The sequence below is a fragment of the Thamnophis elegans genome, chromosome Z (assembly GCF_009769535.1).
Source record: "Thamnophis elegans isolate rThaEle1 chromosome Z, rThaEle1.pri, whole genome shotgun sequence".
NCBI lineage: Eukaryota > Metazoa > Chordata > Lepidosauria > Squamata > Colubridae > Thamnophis > Thamnophis elegans.
In genome coordinates, this window is record NC_045558.1 from 144761381 (window position 1) to 144778319 (window position 16939).

The 16939-nt window shown below is 56.6% G+C and overlaps 1 pseudogene; it reads right to left on the reverse strand.

The window, feature by feature from the left end:
* Positions 1 to 4641: 4641 nt before the first annotated feature.
* LOC116520403 lies at positions 4642 to 15572 on the reverse strand (annotated as a pseudogene).
* Between the last annotated feature and the right edge of the window lie 1367 nt (positions 15573 to 16939).

Consider the following 16939-nt stretch of genomic DNA (forward strand, 5'->3'; position numbering starts at 1 on the left):
CATAAAAGTTTTTGTAGGGGGGGGATAGGCGACCCCTGCGGCACCCCATAGGTTAGGGGCCTCAGGGACGATCTCTGCCCCCCCACTAACACCGACTGCGACCTGTCCGAGAGATAGGAGGAGACCACTGCAAGACAGTGCCGCCCACCCTATCTCCCGCAGTCGTCGCAGAAGGATACCATGATCGATGGTATCGAAAGCCGCTGAGAGGTCCAGGAGAACTAGGATGGAAGCATGGCCTCCATCCCTAGCTCTCCAGAGATCATCAGTCAATGCGACCAAAGCGGTTCTGTGCTGTAACCGGGTCTGAAGCCAGACTGGAAGGGTCAAGATAGTTAGCTTCCTCCAAGGTACGCTGAAGCTGGAGAGCCACCACCTTCTCAACAACCTTCCCTACAAAGGGGAGGTTGGAGACTGGACGAAGTTATTAAGGACAGCTGGATCCAGAGACGGTCTTCAGGAGGGGTTCCCCACCGCTGTCTTAAGCGCGGTGGGAAAGTACCCCTCCCGAAGAGAGCGGTAACAACCGCCTGGATCCAGCCTCGTGTCACCTCACTGCTGGTTGGCAACCAGCCAGGAGGGACACGGGTCCAGTATGCAGGTGGAGGCACTCACAGCTCGCATAGCCTTGTCCACATCCCCAGAGGCAACTTCCTGAAACTCAACCCAGAGATGGTTTGCCAAGTTTTCTCCTGTGTCTCGGCTGGATCTACTGGGGTGGAGTCCAGGTCCGCTCGAAACGGGCAATTTGTCCGCCAAGAACTGGACATACTCCTCAGCCTTACCCGTAAGGAGTCCCCCGTCTCCCTCCTATTTAGGAGGGAGCGGGTTATCCTAAACAGGGCGGCTGGGCGGGACTCGGCGGACGCTACCAAGGAGGCAATGTATGTTTTTTGTTTGTTCTTAAGGTCCGAATATACTCCTTGGTGCATGCTCAAAAGTGCCCGTTTCGACTCGGACCTATCGACCTCCACGAGTGCTCTAGGCGTTCCTCCGGCGCTTTACCTCCCGGAGCTCCTCAGTAAACCAAGGAGGCCTCCGGGGGCCGCTGACCGGAGGGGCCGTAGCGGCGCAATCCGGTCTAGAGACCCGAAGCTGCCGAGTGCCAGGCAGCGACGAGGGTCTCGCCGAACTGTGGGCGAGGGTATCAGGAATAACCCCAAGCTCTGTCTGGAACCTAACAGGATCCATCAGTCGCTTGGGGCGGAACCAGCTGGTCGGTTCCTCCTCCCTACGGTGGGGGTTTGGCCTCCGGAAGTCTAGCCTCAGTAGGTAGTGGTCTGACCACGACAGGGGGATGATCTCATTACCCTCAGAAGATCGTAACTCCACTGCTCCGAGAGGAATACGAGGTCAAGCGTGTGACCGCTGAGTGAGTTGGGCCTCGAATTACTTGAGTCAAGCCCATGGCTGTCATGGAAGCCATGAACTCCTGCGCTCCATCAGAGTGTTCACCGAGCGAAGGCAAGTTAAAGTCCCCCAGAACTATAAGTTAGGGAACTCAATTGCCAGCTCGGCTACTGACTCGAGGAGCGAGGGGAGGGCTGCTGCAACGTAGTTGGGAGGCAGGTAGGTAAGCAGCAAACCCACTTGACCCTTGAGGTCCAGCTTCTATCTATCTATCTATCTATCTATCTATCTATCTATCTATCTATCTATCTAATCTATCTTCAGTATCTATTTCTATCTATATCTATCTATCATACAGTATCTATTTCTATCTATCTATCTATCTATCTATCTATCTATCATCTATCTATCTATCTATCTATCAGTATCTATTTCTATCTATATCTATCTATCATACAGTATCATTTCTATCTATCTATCTATCTATCTATCTATCTATCTAATCTATCAGTATCTATTTCTATCTATATCTATCTTACAGTATCTATCTACTACTATCTATATCTATCTATCTATCTATCTCCATCCATCCATCCATCCATTAAATCTTCTATCTATATCTATCTATCATCTATCTATCTATCTATCTATCTATCTATCTTCTATCATACAGTATCTATTTATATCTATCTATAATAAAAAATATCAGGTTTGGAAGGGAGGCTGGGAAAGGTTCTTTTTTGGGGGAATGCAGGGGGCTTTCCCAGATGTTTTTTTTGGGGGGAGAAGGCTGCACCCCAAAAGTTAGTGCGCCCCCCCCTCTGACATACTATAGCCTTTATCAGGTGAAGGGACCTTGGAGGTCTTCCAGTCGAGCCCTGCTCGATTTCTTCCAGGCGCCTCGAGTGAAAGTCGGATTTTTGGGGGAGGGGGGAGATCTTCTCCATCCAGGCAGCTGGACTACAACTCCCATCACTCTGGTGGCCCGGGATGATGGGAGGGGGATCCAGGGATTGGGGGACTCCCGCAGACCAGGCCCCGGGCGCATCCGCAGAGGCGGCTCCTTCCTGCGAGCTGCCCGGCTTCCCGCGCTACCTGGACTCACCTGGCGAGGCAACCTGCAGGCCGGAAGTGACGGGCGGGGAGCTTCCGCCTGGCTATGGAGACCGCGCCGTGCTCCTAGAGCAGTTTCTCAACCTTGGCAACTTGAAGATGTCCGGACTTCAACTCCCAGAATTCCCCAGCCAGCGAATGCCTGTCCTAGAGCGTCCAGTCTTCGGTCTCGCGTTTCCGCCCGCCACCGCAAGTGGAAGCCGGCCATCTTGGAAGGGGCCCAGCCCGAAAGGACACGTGTCCACCCCCCCCCACGGGCTCATTCTCTGCCCCCACGCTGGCGCGGCGTCCTTGTGTGAATTAATACCTGCGTGTCGAACGTCCGAGAATCGCACTTGTGTTCGGAGCCGGCGCCGTGACCGCTCTACATATTCCGCCTCTATGGCAAAAGCGACCTGGGCGGAGGTCCTAGAGTTACGAAAGTGAAGAGTGACGCTCTAGCCCCCCCTCGTCACTGTGCAACTTCCGGGCTCCTCTTGGGCTGTCCCTCTTCCACTCTTTAGAACTCCAGGTCCCATCATTCCCTGACAGCAGCTCAAGCCGTCGCTTGAATTACACATGAACCTAAGGCGGCGCGCTTTTTTTTAAAAAAAAAACCCTGGCAATTTTAAGAAATAAATAAAGACTGGTGAACTTCCCAGAATTCCCCAGCCGCAAAGGATTCTGGAGTTGAAGTCCACCCGCTTTGAAATGTGCCAAACTCGAACAGGGGTCTTGAAAAGCAGCCTATTGGCCGAGCCCTGCCGGCCAGCCAGCCCAGCAGTCCCAAGACCCCCCCCCTTCCTCAGGGGGCTGCATCATCATGGGGGCTGCCCAGCCCGCCACCCCCACCCCAAACTGGGCTCCTCCTGCAGCTCAGCCGCCCCACCAGAGTGAAACCCTCCTGGCTGAAGTGTTGAGCCCCCTGTTCCCTTCCTCGCTGATCCTCCGTGGCGTCTGGACCCCTGGCAGGGGGAAGCCCGCAAACGCCGCAGCTTAAAGGCAGACACGACTCCGCTCCAAGAATCTCGCTTTTATTGCCCGGTTTCTTCCGCAGGAGCAGCTGCTCTTCCCCTCCCCTCCCTGTTGGTGCTGGGACTCCCTTGACGACCCTCCCCTTTCCATCCCTGCACCCGGTTTTCCCAGGTGCCCCCCTGTCCCGGCTTGGGAGGCAGCTGATTCCGGGCCAGTTAGTGGTTAGTAGAAGCATTGCTTGCAGGAACGAAGTTAAAAACTCCCTTTTTGTTAAGCGTGTTTTCATTTCTAATCCGCTATGCTAATGGCATGGGTGGAGACCCCAGCCAGGGCTTGGGGGGGGGGGGGGGGCAAAGGCGCTTTAACCTTGACCTCCATGGAGGGAGGGGGAGAACTGGGGTGCAAAGAGGCTCTCCCCTCAAACCACCTGTTCTGCTCCAGCTGAAGGAGGGGTGGCTGCTTTCGCTCAAGGCCTCTGAAAAGGGGTTGTTTCAACCACTCGGAACACAAAGATGTGCGAGCCAGAGGCAGGGCTGTCCTGGGTTCAAAACACGCCCAGAAACGACCCACCTCAAACTCAAATCGGAAGCTTCACGCAACGTCCCCCATCCAAACGGTTCCCCAATGACACCGAATGCACTTCTTGGTATAGCCGCGCCGCAAATCCCATCGTTCCCGCCATGCAGCCACCCTCGAGTGGCCAGCGATGAGGGATGGGCGTTGTAATTCCACACCTGGGGAGGCCGGTAGCCTTGGCCAAGCCAGCACAGACCTCTGGTTGAGGAAAATCACCTTGAAATCCAAAGGGGTTGGAAGACGTTTCCTTCACCCGAATATCGGTGCCCGCTTGTCCTCTCGGGCCTTCTCGCACAAGGAAACGGATGAGGAAATAATTTCCAGCTCTGGAAATCTGGGGGAGAGCTGAGAAGAAGCCCTCGGGCCTCCAGGGATATAGGAAGATCTCCCGGCTGGGACCCTCAGGTCCATTAAGACGAAAAGTGTCCCGAAATAGTGGAAGACATTTGTGTCCTGCAGAACTCAGCCTTGTTCCTCCTCTCCTGATTCGGCAGGCCTTCTCAGCTGCCCAAATGTCCCCTCCCCCGACGTCTTCAGCCCAGCGCGTGCTCGGCCCGGCTTCCTCCTCATTTCTCCACCCCCACTCCAGAGACAAAGGCACGTTTTGTTCATTGGCGACAAGGCGTTTTAGAGTCGCTGCGGCCACGAATGCAGGGCCCGCTGGCGGCCACTTACAGTTCGGTGCATGTGACGGGGGTCAGCCCGTGGATCAGCAGCGTGGGCCCCAGGTCGGTGGTGAGAATCTCCAGCTGCTCCAGGTAGCGCTCGTACTGAGAGGTGTCGGCGGGGGGACGTGGCAGGTAGAGGAACCGCACGGCCGTTGACCGCCTTGCTTCCGCAGAAGCTCGTTGACCGAAGCCAAGTACTCGTCCGTCACACGGAAGGTGGCCGCGTTCAGGAAGGTTTCCCCCGAGCGCTTCTCCTTGGGGAGAGCCTCCGGGGGAGCCTGAACCTCAACGGAGCTCGGCCCCCCGGTGCCCGGAGGCGGCGGGTGGCTCTGGCAGCTGGCCACTTGGTCCCAGGTCACGATCTTGATGGTGGCTTTAATCCTCAGCTTGGTCAGCAGCTCCCGCAGCTTCTCCTCCTTGCTCACCAGCCGCCGTCCCCGACTCCACGCAGATGAAGAGTCGCAGCCGGGCCCCCTTCCAGGAGCTGACCATGGTGAGGATGCAGGCCATCTGGAGGAGGAAGAGGCTGCAGATGTCCACGTAGGTGGGCGTGTCGGGGCGCAGGAGGTTGAGGGGCCAGACGTCGATGTAGCGGCCTTCCAGGCGCCTCTTGGAGGCCGAAGAGGAGAGCAGGTCCTTGTCCAGCAGGTGGAAGTAGCGGGCCAGGCACACGTTCTTGTGCATCTTCACCGCGTCCGAGACGATGGCCACGTACTCGGAGGGCTTCAGGGCCGCTGGTTGGCCGTCACCCGCACGGGGGGGAAGTGGGCTTGCAGGGCCGCCAGGTCCACCCGAACTCGTTCTCCCGGGCTTGGCTGAAGGCCGGGTCCTGCAGGAAGTAATCCTCAGGCACGCAGTCGTCATAGAAACCGAGGACCAGCGTGTTGGGTTTCATCCCGCCTGCAAGGCAAAGGAAGCACACGAACCAGTTCGACTCTGGCGGCCCGAGGGGTCCTGAAAGGGAGAACCAGCCGGGCTCCCCCACCCCACCCCAGGCAGATCAAGACACAGCACCCCGACTGGGATTTATAGTCCCTGTTAACTCCCCCCCCGCCCCAATATAGCAATAGCAATAGCAGTTAGACTTATATACCGCTTCATAGGGCTTTCAGCCCTCTCTAAGCGGTTTACAGAGTCAGCTTATTGCCCCCACAGTCTGGGTCCTCATTTCACCACCTCGGAAGGATGGAAGGCTGAGTCAACCTTGAGCTGGTGAGATTTGAACCGCCGAACTGCAGATAGCAGTCAGCTGAAGTGGCCTGCAGTACTGCACCCTAACCACTGCGCCACCTTGGCCCCCAATAAAGGAATGGGGGTGCAAGAAGCCATCCTTTGGCCGGGTTTGGCCCAGTGGGGAAGGTGCTGGGTTAGAAACTAGGAGACGGTGAGTTCTAGTCCCACCTTAGGCACATATGCGTGGCTGGGGGATCAGGCAAATCGCCAGGAGCCTGGGAATTCTAGTGGCGCCTGAAGCATGAAAGCCATCTGGATGACTTGGGGCCAATCACTAGGAGACGGTGAGTTCTAGCCCCACCTTGGGCATCGAAGCCGGGGGTGACTTTGGGCCTTCTCTCTCAGCCCAGCCCACCTCGCAGGGTGGTTGTTATGGTGAGATAAGAGGAAGGAGGAGCATCAGTTCATTCATAGAACTAATAAAGGCAGGATACGAATGAATGAATAAGTAGATTGATTTGGTTTGACTCCCCCGAAACATCTGGCTGTGATCTGTGGATGGGAAGGGGCAGGGCCACCTGTGGGGGGGGGCAGAGGGCGGGGCTTCAAGGGCCCCCTTTATGCTTCATTCTCAGGGGCACCAGGGGCAATCAAGACCGACCTCAAAGGGGTTAGCAACTCCCAAACTCCCCTCAAAACAGCAGAAGGAAAGAAACGCCAGGCACCTCGACGCCAAAGGCTGCCCCCCAGGTGCCCTCCCCTCCTGGCACAGCCCTCCTCCTGCCCCTTCCTCACCCAGGCCCGTAATCCGGAGCAGGTGCTGCGTCCCCTGGCGGACGGAGGGCGACAGGGTGAGGTCCACGAAGGCCTTGATGCTGAGTTTGTCCACCAGGCTGAGCCAGAAGTTGTAGTGAGCCTGGATGGGGTCGGAGGGCATCGTATCTGCAGTGGGAGAGGCAGCAAAGGTGGCACCGCCAGCAGGGCAGGGGCATAGGCCAGGGAGGTGGGGGGGAAGATGCCCCTTCGTCCCATGCTTCTGGGGTTCAGTCTTTCCAAACCCTGCACCCCCCCACACACACACTCCCCCCGGGATCCATGGCATCCCACGGGAGAGGAGCCCCGGGAGTCTGCAGGGGGGCCCCCTCCATGCTCCTACCCAGGTCCCCGATCTCCACGTGGCCCAGGACGAAGAGGCCCCCTTTCTTCAGGTGGTGATGAACCTCATCAGCTGGGATCCCCCCCGAGGGTTGGCCACCATCAGCAAGATCTGCGGGCGCCAGAATTTGACGTGGTCCTTCCGGATGTCAAGGAGCAACAGGTACTTCCGGACCTTTGGGGGGGGGGGGAAGGAGGGTAAGGAGGAGGAAGAGGGGAAGGCACCCCCGTTAGCCCCACAGGAGACATTTCCCCCCTGGTCTTCAGCTCGGAGTGTTCACACTGTCTTCTCCTCTGCGGGCAGTCGTAAGTCAAGGAGTTCAACATTTACGTTGCTAAGCGAGACCGTCGTTAAGTGAGTTCTGTCCCGCTTACCAATTGCCCGTAGACTTATACCGCGTCACAGCACGCTACATCCCTCTCTAAGTGGTTTATTACGGAGTCAGCCTATGGCCCCCAGCAATCGGGTCCTCATTAAAGTGACCGTTCTTGCCACAATAGTTAAGGGAATCAGCATTGTTGTTGTGGTTAGGAACACGGTTGTTAAGTGAATCCAGGTTGCCGGGGCAGGGACAGCCGTCATAAATATGAGTCATTTGCCAAGCGCCTGAATTTGATCGTGTGAGCATGGAGATGCTGTAATGGTCATAAGGGTGAAAAATGGTCACGTCCCTGGGAACCTCAAACCGTCACTAAGTGAGGCCACCGAAGGGGATCCCGTCCTGCTCTGCCCCCCATCTTGTGCATTACAGGTAGCCTTCGACATACAACTCCTCGCTTAGTGACCATTCAAAACGACAACAGCAAATTAGGAGGAGGGGAAACAAGAAAATATTAAAATGCAAGTAAACAAGTGGGAAAATGACATCAGTAGAATTAATGTCAGAAATAAAATGTAATAGAGGGAATTGTTTGTATGAAAATATAAAATTGGGATTGCTGAAATGCCACCCCATTAGAGCAGTGTTTCTCAACCTTGGCGACTTTAAGTCCTGTGGACTTCAACACCCAGAATCCCCCAGCCAGCACACCTGGCTGGGGGATTCTGGGTGTTGAAGTCCACAGGACTTAAAGTCGCCAAGGTTGAGAAACACTGCATTAGAAAACCCATCAGAGAAAGTGAATAAGCAACAATGGAAAGGAGGGGGGAGGAAGAGGGAAAGGAAGGAAAGAAAGAAAGCAGAGGGAGGAAGGGAGGGGAATTAAGAGGAGGAGAGAGGGGAAGAAGGAAGAGGAGAGGAGGAGGAGGGGGAAAGAGGGGAAGAAGAAAGGAGGAAGGATGAGGAGGGAAAGAAAGAAAGCAGAGGGAGTAAGGGAGGAGAATTAAGAGGAGGAGAGACGGTAAGAAGGAGGGGAAGGGGGAAGGAGAGGGGAAGGAGAAAGGAGGGGGGAGGAAGAGGGAAAGGAAGAAAGCAGAAGGAGTAAGGGAGGGGAATTAAGAGGGGAAGAAGGAAGAGAAGAGAGGAGGAGGAGGAGAGGGAAGGGAGGGGAAGAAGAAAGGAGGAAGGATGAGGAGGGAAAGGAAGAAAGCAGAGGGAGTAAGGAATTAAGAGTAGGAGAGAGGGGAAGAAGGGAGAGGAGAGGAGGAGAAGAGAGGAGGAGGAGGAGGAGGAGGAGGGGGAAGGAGAGGGGAGAAAGGATGAGGAGGGAAAGGAAGAAAGCCGAAGGAGTAAGGGAGGAGAATGAAGAGTAGGAGAGAGGGGAAAGGGAAGAGGAGAGGAGGAGGAGGGGAAGAAGAAAGGAGGAAGGATGAGGAGGGAAAGGAAGAAAGCAGAGGGAGTAAGGGAGGGGAATTAAGAGGGTAAGAAGGAAGAGAGGAGGAGGAGGAGGAGGGGGAAGGGAGGAGAAGGAGAAAGGAGGAAGGATGAGGAAAGAAAGGAAGAAAGCAGAAGAAGGGGTAAGGGAGGAGAATGAAGAGTAGGAGGAGGGGAAGAAGGAGAAGAGAGAGGAGGAGAGAGAAGGAGAGGAGAAGAAGAAAGGAGGAAGGATGAGGAGGGAAAGGAAGAAAGCAGACGAAGTAAGGGGGGGAATTAAGAGGGTAAGAAGGAAGAGGAGAGAGGAGGAGGAGAGGGGGAAGAAGAAAGGAGGAAGGAGAGAAGGAAAGAAGAAGGCAGAGAAGGGAGGCTGAGAAGATGGAAGGAGCAAAGTTGTTGCAAAATAAGATGGAGCCAGAGGGTGGCAAGAAAATGACCCGAAATGTATTCTCTATATTTGTGAGGAAATAATTACAGAGATTAATGATGAATAGACGAAGGTTAAGGAGCAATTATGAGAATGGACATTTGTGAATGAATCGGAAAGGGGGAAATTATTTTTTAAAAAAGGCCATGTCCGTTGACGGACGCCTGATCAGAATTTGGGGCCTTGGCAGCCGAAGAGGATTTACGGCGGTTGGAGCCTCCCGGGGTCACGTGACCAAGTCATGCGTGACCTTCCGGGGGGGGGGGGGATTCCACAGGGGAAGCCGGGTGGGCTTAACGACCATCTTTTTCACTTAACAACCATGGGGAAAAGGTTCGTAAAATCAGGCTGAGCCACAGACTTCCAATCGTGGCTGTGAGTTGAGCCCCCCCCTCCACCATCCCTGCCTCCGCCATTTAGCCCCCCCGTGATGTACGGATCGGCACAGCCCCTTCCTCACGGAAGACCCCTCGTCCTGCTCAGCGGCCTTGCCCCGAAAGGACCCCGGCCGGACAAGACGGACAGACTCCCGCCCGACTCCGGAGCAGCCCAGCCCAGCCCCCGCCGGGCACCTGGTGGAAGATGAGCGCCTGGCTGATGTAGCCCCAGGAAGAGGCGGCCGAGCGGAGGTGGATGAAGCCCAGCAGGAGGAGCATCAGCCCCAGGCTCCCCGAGGCCCCGCCGGGCTGATCAGGAACATCATCACCAGGCAGGAGACGATGCCAAGAAGACAGGTGTGCCAAGAGAAGAGCTGGAAGGTGGGGCTGCGGAGACAAAAGAGGGAGAGAGCGAGAGAGGAAGGAAGGAAGGAAGAAAGAAAGAAAGAAAGAAGAAGGAAAATGAAGAAAGAAGAAAAGAAAGGAAGAAAGAGGGAAGAAAGGAAAGAAGAAAAGAAAGAAAGGAAAGAGAAAAGGAAGGAAAGAAAAAAGAAAGAAAAGAGAGAGAGAGATGGATGTGGCTGGCAAGGTCCCCACTCCATCCCTTCTGGGACTTGAGGTCGCACCTGAACCCACAGCCTCCCCCTTCCCCCCGCGTGTGCCCTCCCCCTCCTCCCTCTTGGGAAGGGAACTGCACCCACCGGAAGTTGGGGGCGGAGGCCCACTCGAGCGCCAGGCAGGCCAGGTCAACGGCGGCATAGGCGACCAGGTAGAAGACGGTGACGATGCCAGCGATGGTGTTGAGTTTCCCCACCAGGAGCACCAGCTGAAGAAGGAAGAGCTCCTTAAAGGGGGGGAGGGAGGGACCCGGGAAAGCCCCCCCAGCCCCTCTCCCCCAGCCAGCAGGTAGGTGCCCACCTTCCACCCTTCACAGCTCTGCCCAGGCCCTCAGGTGCCCTCGCTTAGGGCCAGAAGGGGGCCAGCCATTGGAGCAAAGAACCGGAGAAGGGATGGGTTCCTAATGAGGGTCTCTTCTGCCTTGAGGACCCCCGGAGTCACCCGACGTGGACCAGGGGCGGGAAGAGAGTTTGGGGGTCCTGGGAGGGAGGGGCTGATTTCCCGGAGGGCACAGAGGCAGGGGAGATGGGAGTGTCTGGGGGGGCAGGAAGAAGGCAAGGCCAGGGAAGGCGAGCTCTCTGGCAGCTCACAGGAGTCTCTCTCTCGTTATGCTTTCGTCTGGCAAGATCCTGTCTGCAGGTCTTACTAGGCTCACGCCTCTCCATTTAGTGGCCATTCAAAGGTATGCTGAAAAGAGGCACTTATGACCGTTTCCCCACTCTTAAGGCCGTCGTAGCATCCCCAGGGTCACGTGATCAAACTTCGGGTGCCACGTCTCATGACGGTTGCCGTGTCCCGGGGTCGCGCGATCCCCTTTGATGACCGACCCCCTGACAGTAAAACCAACGGGGAAGCCGATTCACTCTTCCTAACTTAACAACCGCAGTGTTTCGCTTAGCGACGGTGACAAGAAAGGGCAACAAACGTTCACTTGAGCAACAGAAATTTGGGGCCCAATCGCAGTCGTTAAGGCGAGGATTCCTTGTATAGAGCAGGAGTCTCCAAATGTGACTTTGAGACTTGTGGGACTTCAACTTCCAAAATTCCCAGCTCGCTTGTCCTAGCTGGCTGGCTGGGGAATTCTGGAAGTCCAGAAGTCTTAAAGTGGCGCATTTGGAGGCCCCCAACTAAAGATGAACACCAAAGACAACTCATTCCGCCTCTTGGGCTTCGTTCTTAGGGCCTGATTTTGGGGGGCGGGGGAGAGGTTACCTGTGCGAGGCCCCAGGTGTAGAGGACGGCCACCCAGGGGTTGCCTCCTCTGGAGACAATTGGCCGGAGCCAGGACAACACCTGCGGGGAGAGAAAGGAGCATCTGTCAGGCCTGCAGCCATCTTTTCTGTGGGTCTTTGGCCACACTTTCCTATTATTCTACGATGCTTTTTCTACGGTGGGGAAATGGGATTGTACGGAGTTAGACGCTAGGTAGCCATAACAACATTCTTTCTAGAAAACCAAGGTCATCTTTTATTTTTGTACCTCTGCACCTGGATGGATGGAACTGCCAGCAGGGCAGTGGAAGATTGGACCATGGGATGGACTTGTGGGTGGGTGGGGGGCAAGATTATAAACTTTCAGCTGGGTGGGGGAAACCGGGAAGCTTCCAGATTTCGGTTTTCCCAGATGCCAACATGGCTCTTTCATAAATTGGGAACTTTGAGCAATACTTTGATTTAATTTTTGATGCTCTTTGGAAGCCCGACAGCATCCACTGGACCTCCATGGCCAGAGGAGGGGAGGGTCTGCCAAAGAGCTTTGTGGGTGGTGGGGGTTTGCTCACCGAACAGGTCATCCTGGCCAAGGGTGGAGGATGCGGGAAGCGCCAATCAGGTTGCTCATGGAAGCCGAAAGCGAGGCGGAGTAGATGCCCATCAGCACGAAGGGCGGCCAAATGTTGATGGAGCGGAAGAAGCCGTAGTCGCCTTTCAGGAGGGCCCTGAGGGGGGAGGGGGCGAGGACCAAGGCAAGTGGGGGGGGGATCAGTCTCTCCCCTGCCAGAAATCCTCCACCTGACAAGCCCCACTTGGAGACCCCCCCTCACTCTGCAGGCCACTAATGTTATTTTTTAAAAACTTTGGCCTGCCGCATTGTCCATTGTTCTACGATGCTTTTTCTACGGTGGGGAAATGGGATTGTACGGAGTTAGACGCTAGGTAGCCATAACAACATTCTTTCTAGAAAACCAAGGTCATCTTTTATTCTTTGCACCTCTGCCCCTGGATGGGTGGAACTGCAAAAGGGAAGTGGGAGATTGGACCATGAGATGGGAGATGTGGGTGTGGAGGCAAGATCTTGAACTTTGAACTGGGTGGGAAGAACCGGGAAGCTTTCAGATTCGGGTTTCCCCAGATGTGCCAACATGGCTCTCTTCCTCAATGGGAACTTTTGAGGAATCCTTTGCCTTGGACTCTGATTTAATTCTGGGGGCTATTCGGAACCCTGCTGACTCAGTCTGCCCATCCGCCATGCCTGCCTTGGGCCCAGCTGAGAGCAGGAGGCCGTGCCACCTGCTGTGGGGGAGGGGCTGCTACCCGCTGGCGTCCCTGCAGCCGCTCACCTCTCGCAGGTGAAGCCGGTCATGAAGAAAAGGAAGAAGTAGATGATGAAGGTATACAGGACGGCCACGATGGTCCCCTTGGGGATGGAGGCGCTGGCGTTCTTCAGCTCCCCTGCGGGAATCAGCCGCCGTTACTCTCCCGTCTGCCCATGGGAGCACTCCTGGACCCCCTCCCCCGGGGGCCTTCCACGCCTCACCTGACATGTTGGAGCCGGCCATGATCCCGGTGCAGCCGTTGAACATGACGGCAAAGACGGTGGCAAAAGGACATCATGTTGTTGGTGTGTAGTCCCGCGAGTACATGGCTATGTGGAGGAGGGAGGGAAGAGCCAGGTTATCCCGAGGGGGCACGGCTACCGCCAGCCCCCTTCCCTCCCTCCTGTGGCTTCTTCATCTGGTCACTCAGGATTGTCACCGGGCAGCCCCTGCCGAAGCTGCGGACACCCTCTCCCCGGCACATCATTTAAGGCCCATAATCCCTTGAGGTAGAGTCTGGGCGACTGGATGGAGCTAGCAGAGTGTTTTACTGGCCGGACGCCATTCCCCGTCGCAGGGCGGATCGTGGGGAGAGAGAAATATTTGCCTCTACATAGGATCAAACTCACAGCCTCTAGGCCGATTGTGAGGCCTAGAAGTCCACCTCTAGGCCCAGGAGATGAGAGCGGGCCCTGGTCCTCCTCCTCGCCCACCTGCGAAGCCCCCTACCTACAGGTTGTCCCTGAGGGTGGAGATGTTGAAGCCGGTGAAGGAGGCGTTGAAAGTCTGGTTGCCGCCGTGGGAGACGGCGATCCCCTCGGGGAGACGGTGAAGAAGCTGACGAAGATGGTGACCAGGACCAGGTTGACCAGGAGGAAGAGAAGAAAGCCGCCCGGGAGTAGATCTGGGCCCCACCAGGCAACCAGCAGGCACACCAGCAGCACCAGGAGCTGTAGAGGAAGCTGTAGAGGTAGCCCTGGGGGAGGGTCTTCAGGCCCGCTGGCTCTGATCCATCTGGGCCAGGTGGAGAGAGGAGAGAGAGAAGGGGGGGGGGGCTTCAGGGCAAGATCCGCACCCGTGTCCGGAGCAGAACAACCTGCCCTGTGTCTCCACCCCAGCCCCGGGGGGAGGGAGGCTCTGTAGCTGGAAGCCCACCTGCTCCGAAGACGTCCAGAATGGCTTCTACCAGCCCAAGGACGTAGACGCCGCAGGCACAGACGTTGGCCAGTAGAACATGAGGCCGATGCTTCCCCCGAACTCGGGGCCCAGAGTCCGGCATGATCATGACTGGGGGGCGCGGGGGGGGGGGCAGTTAAGGGAAAATAGCCCCCTTGAGGGAGGAAGCCCCCCACAGAGGCAGTCTCCCTCCTCATGTTGGGTTTTTGGGTGCTTGAGGGGTGACCCTGGAGAGACCCCATCTGGGCAGTGTCCCCTCCCTCCCTCGCCTGCAGCTTGTAGGAGCCGAGGAGCAGGCCGAATCCTTGGGTGGGAAGCCAAGTCCAGCATCGGAGGGTGGCCCGTCGCCTCCTTCCGAAGACCATGAATCCCATGTGCCACATCTCGCCTCGGCACGGTCAGGGGCCACACTCAGGTGGGGTTGAAGGGCCCGCATTGGTCTGGGAGGGGGGACGGCACCTGCAAGGCCGGACTTGGTGCCTCAGCTCACAATCAGGAGGTTGGGAGTTCGATCTAGGTGGAGGCAGGTGTCGGGTCTCCTGCTGGGGCAAGGGTTGGACTAGATGACCTGCGAGGTCCCCTTCCGGACTCTCTGCCCAGGAAGGGCAGGTCTGCCACCCTGGAGTCCCGGGGGTGTCTTTCAGCCAATCTCAGCCCCCTTGGGGTGGTTGGGGGGCAGCGCCAAAGGATACAGTAAGCCCCCCAGCCTGGACGGCTCCGTTGGTGGAGATGGCGCAGGACGGAGAGGACGGTGAGGGAGATGATGAGATAGGCGACCACCAGCATCAGGAGCGACTGCAGGAACCCCGCGTGGCCCACCACGAACCCTGGCCAAGAGGGGGGAGGGGGGGGAGAAGGGAGGGGGGTGAGCTCTGGGGCCGAGAAACCCCCCCTCCCCTCCCTCCCCTAGGACGGAGTCCCCGCAACCTACCGACTCGCATGAAGACCACGATGCTGAACATGGAGAGGACGGTGGGCACGACCACCCCGAAGAAGGTGGAGAGCTGGCGGGCCGGGTCGGGGGCGCCGCCGCCGCCGGAGCCCGAGCCCACCACCAGGGGCGCCTCCTCCTGGCCGACCCCCGCCATCTCCGCCTCCCCCGAGACCCGAAAGAGCCGGTAGCTGAGCAGCGGGGAGCTCTCGGTGGACATGGCCCGGGGAGGGGGCGCGGGTCTGGCTGGGGGGGGAGAGGGGGGAGAGGGGGGAGGGGGGATCAGAGGCTGCCGCAGACCCCCCCCCCGGCAGCAGACTTCCGGGGGGGGAAGGGCTCCCTGCCCCCCCCCCCGCCCGGCTCTTCGATGGGGCTTCCGTGTTCCGAGCGAGTCCCCCGGGGCATCCATCGCCGGCGTCCACGGGCAGAGGGTGGGCTGGGGGTCTACGGGCGCCCCCCTCCCGCCTCCGGGGGGAGGGCAAAGTGGGGAGGGGGACCCGAGGGGCGCAGCGCCCACCGGGGGGGGGGATTCGGCGCTTGGGAGGGAGCGGCGGGGAGGGGCTGGGGCGGGGGGCGATGCCCGGGCAGCGGAGACCCCCAATTATGGGGAGGGGGGAAAGGGGGATGGGCAGCCGCGGACCCGGTCTCCCCCCCCCCTCCCCGGCCGCTCCGCTCCCCCGAGAGCGGCTCCGGGAGCCCCCCGCCCGCCTCCCTGCCCCTCGCCCACCTGGCTCCGTCCGCGGCTCACGGGCTCGGCATGTGACCGGGCCGGCGGGCCCTCCGCCGCCGGGCTGCATCTTTCCCCGCCCGTCCGCTCAGATGCTGCCGGGAGGGGCGGGGAAGGGGCGGGGGCGGAGGCGGCGCCAGGGAAGGGGGGGGGCTCCCGGGCTCTCCTCCGCAGCGCCCGACGGCCACGTGGGAGAACCCCCCCCGGGTGCTGCTGGGGGGGGAGGGAAATCCCATTGGGCCCCATGGAGGAAAGTCCGCGCCCCCCGCCTGGCACCCCATCATCCCCTGCGGCAGGGACCCCGCTTTCCCTCCTCCCTCCGAACGGAGATTTCCCAAACAGGTGGAAAGGTTGACTCCCCCCCCCCCCAGTTTTCCACGCGGGCGTTTCCTAAACTCGAAGTCTTCATTTGTCGTCTGTCTGTCTGTCTCTCTCTTCTCCTCTCTTAACTTACTCTCTCTCTCTTTCTTCTCTCTCTCTATGTCTGTCTATCTATCTATCTATCTATCTATCTATCTATCTATCTATCTATCTATCTATTACTACTTACTCTTTCTGCTCTCTTCTAATCTGTCTAATCATCCATCTATCTATAACTTACTCTCTCTCTCTTTGTCTCTCTGCTCTCTAATCTGTTCTGTCCTACTATCTATCTAGCATCTATCTTCCTATCTATCTATCTATCTATCTATGATCTATCTATCTTCTATATAATCATCAAACTTACTCTTCTCCTTCTCTCTAATCTGTCTATCTATCCTCTATCTATAACTTACTCTCTCTCTCTTTCTCTCTCTCTCTAATCTGTCTGTCTGTCTATCTATCTATTATCTATCTATCTATAGATCTATATCTCTATCTAATCTATCTATATAACTTACTCTTTTCTCTCTCTCAATCTGTCTATCTATCCATCTATCTATAACTTACTCCTCTCTCTCTTTCTCTCTCTCTCTCTAATCTGTCTGTCCTGCTGTTATCTATCTATCTATCTATTACTATCTATCTATCTATCTATCTATCGATTCATCTAACTTATCTTTCTCTCTCTCTATAATCTGTCTATTCACCTCTATCTATAACTTACTCTCTCTCTCATAATCTGTCGTCGTCTGTCTGCCTGTCTATCTATCTATCTATCTATCTATCACTCTCTGTCTGTGTCTATCTATCTATTTATCTATCTATCACCTCTCTCTAGATATTCGTATCCACTCTATGTCTGTCTGTCTATCTATCTATCTATCTATCTACCTACCTACCTACCTACCTACCTATCTAAAACTTACTCTTTCTCTCTCTCTCTAATCTATCTATCTATCTATCTATCTAAAACTTACTCTTTCTCTCTCTCTCTAATCTATCTATCTATCTATCTATCTATCTATCTATCTATAACTTTCTCTC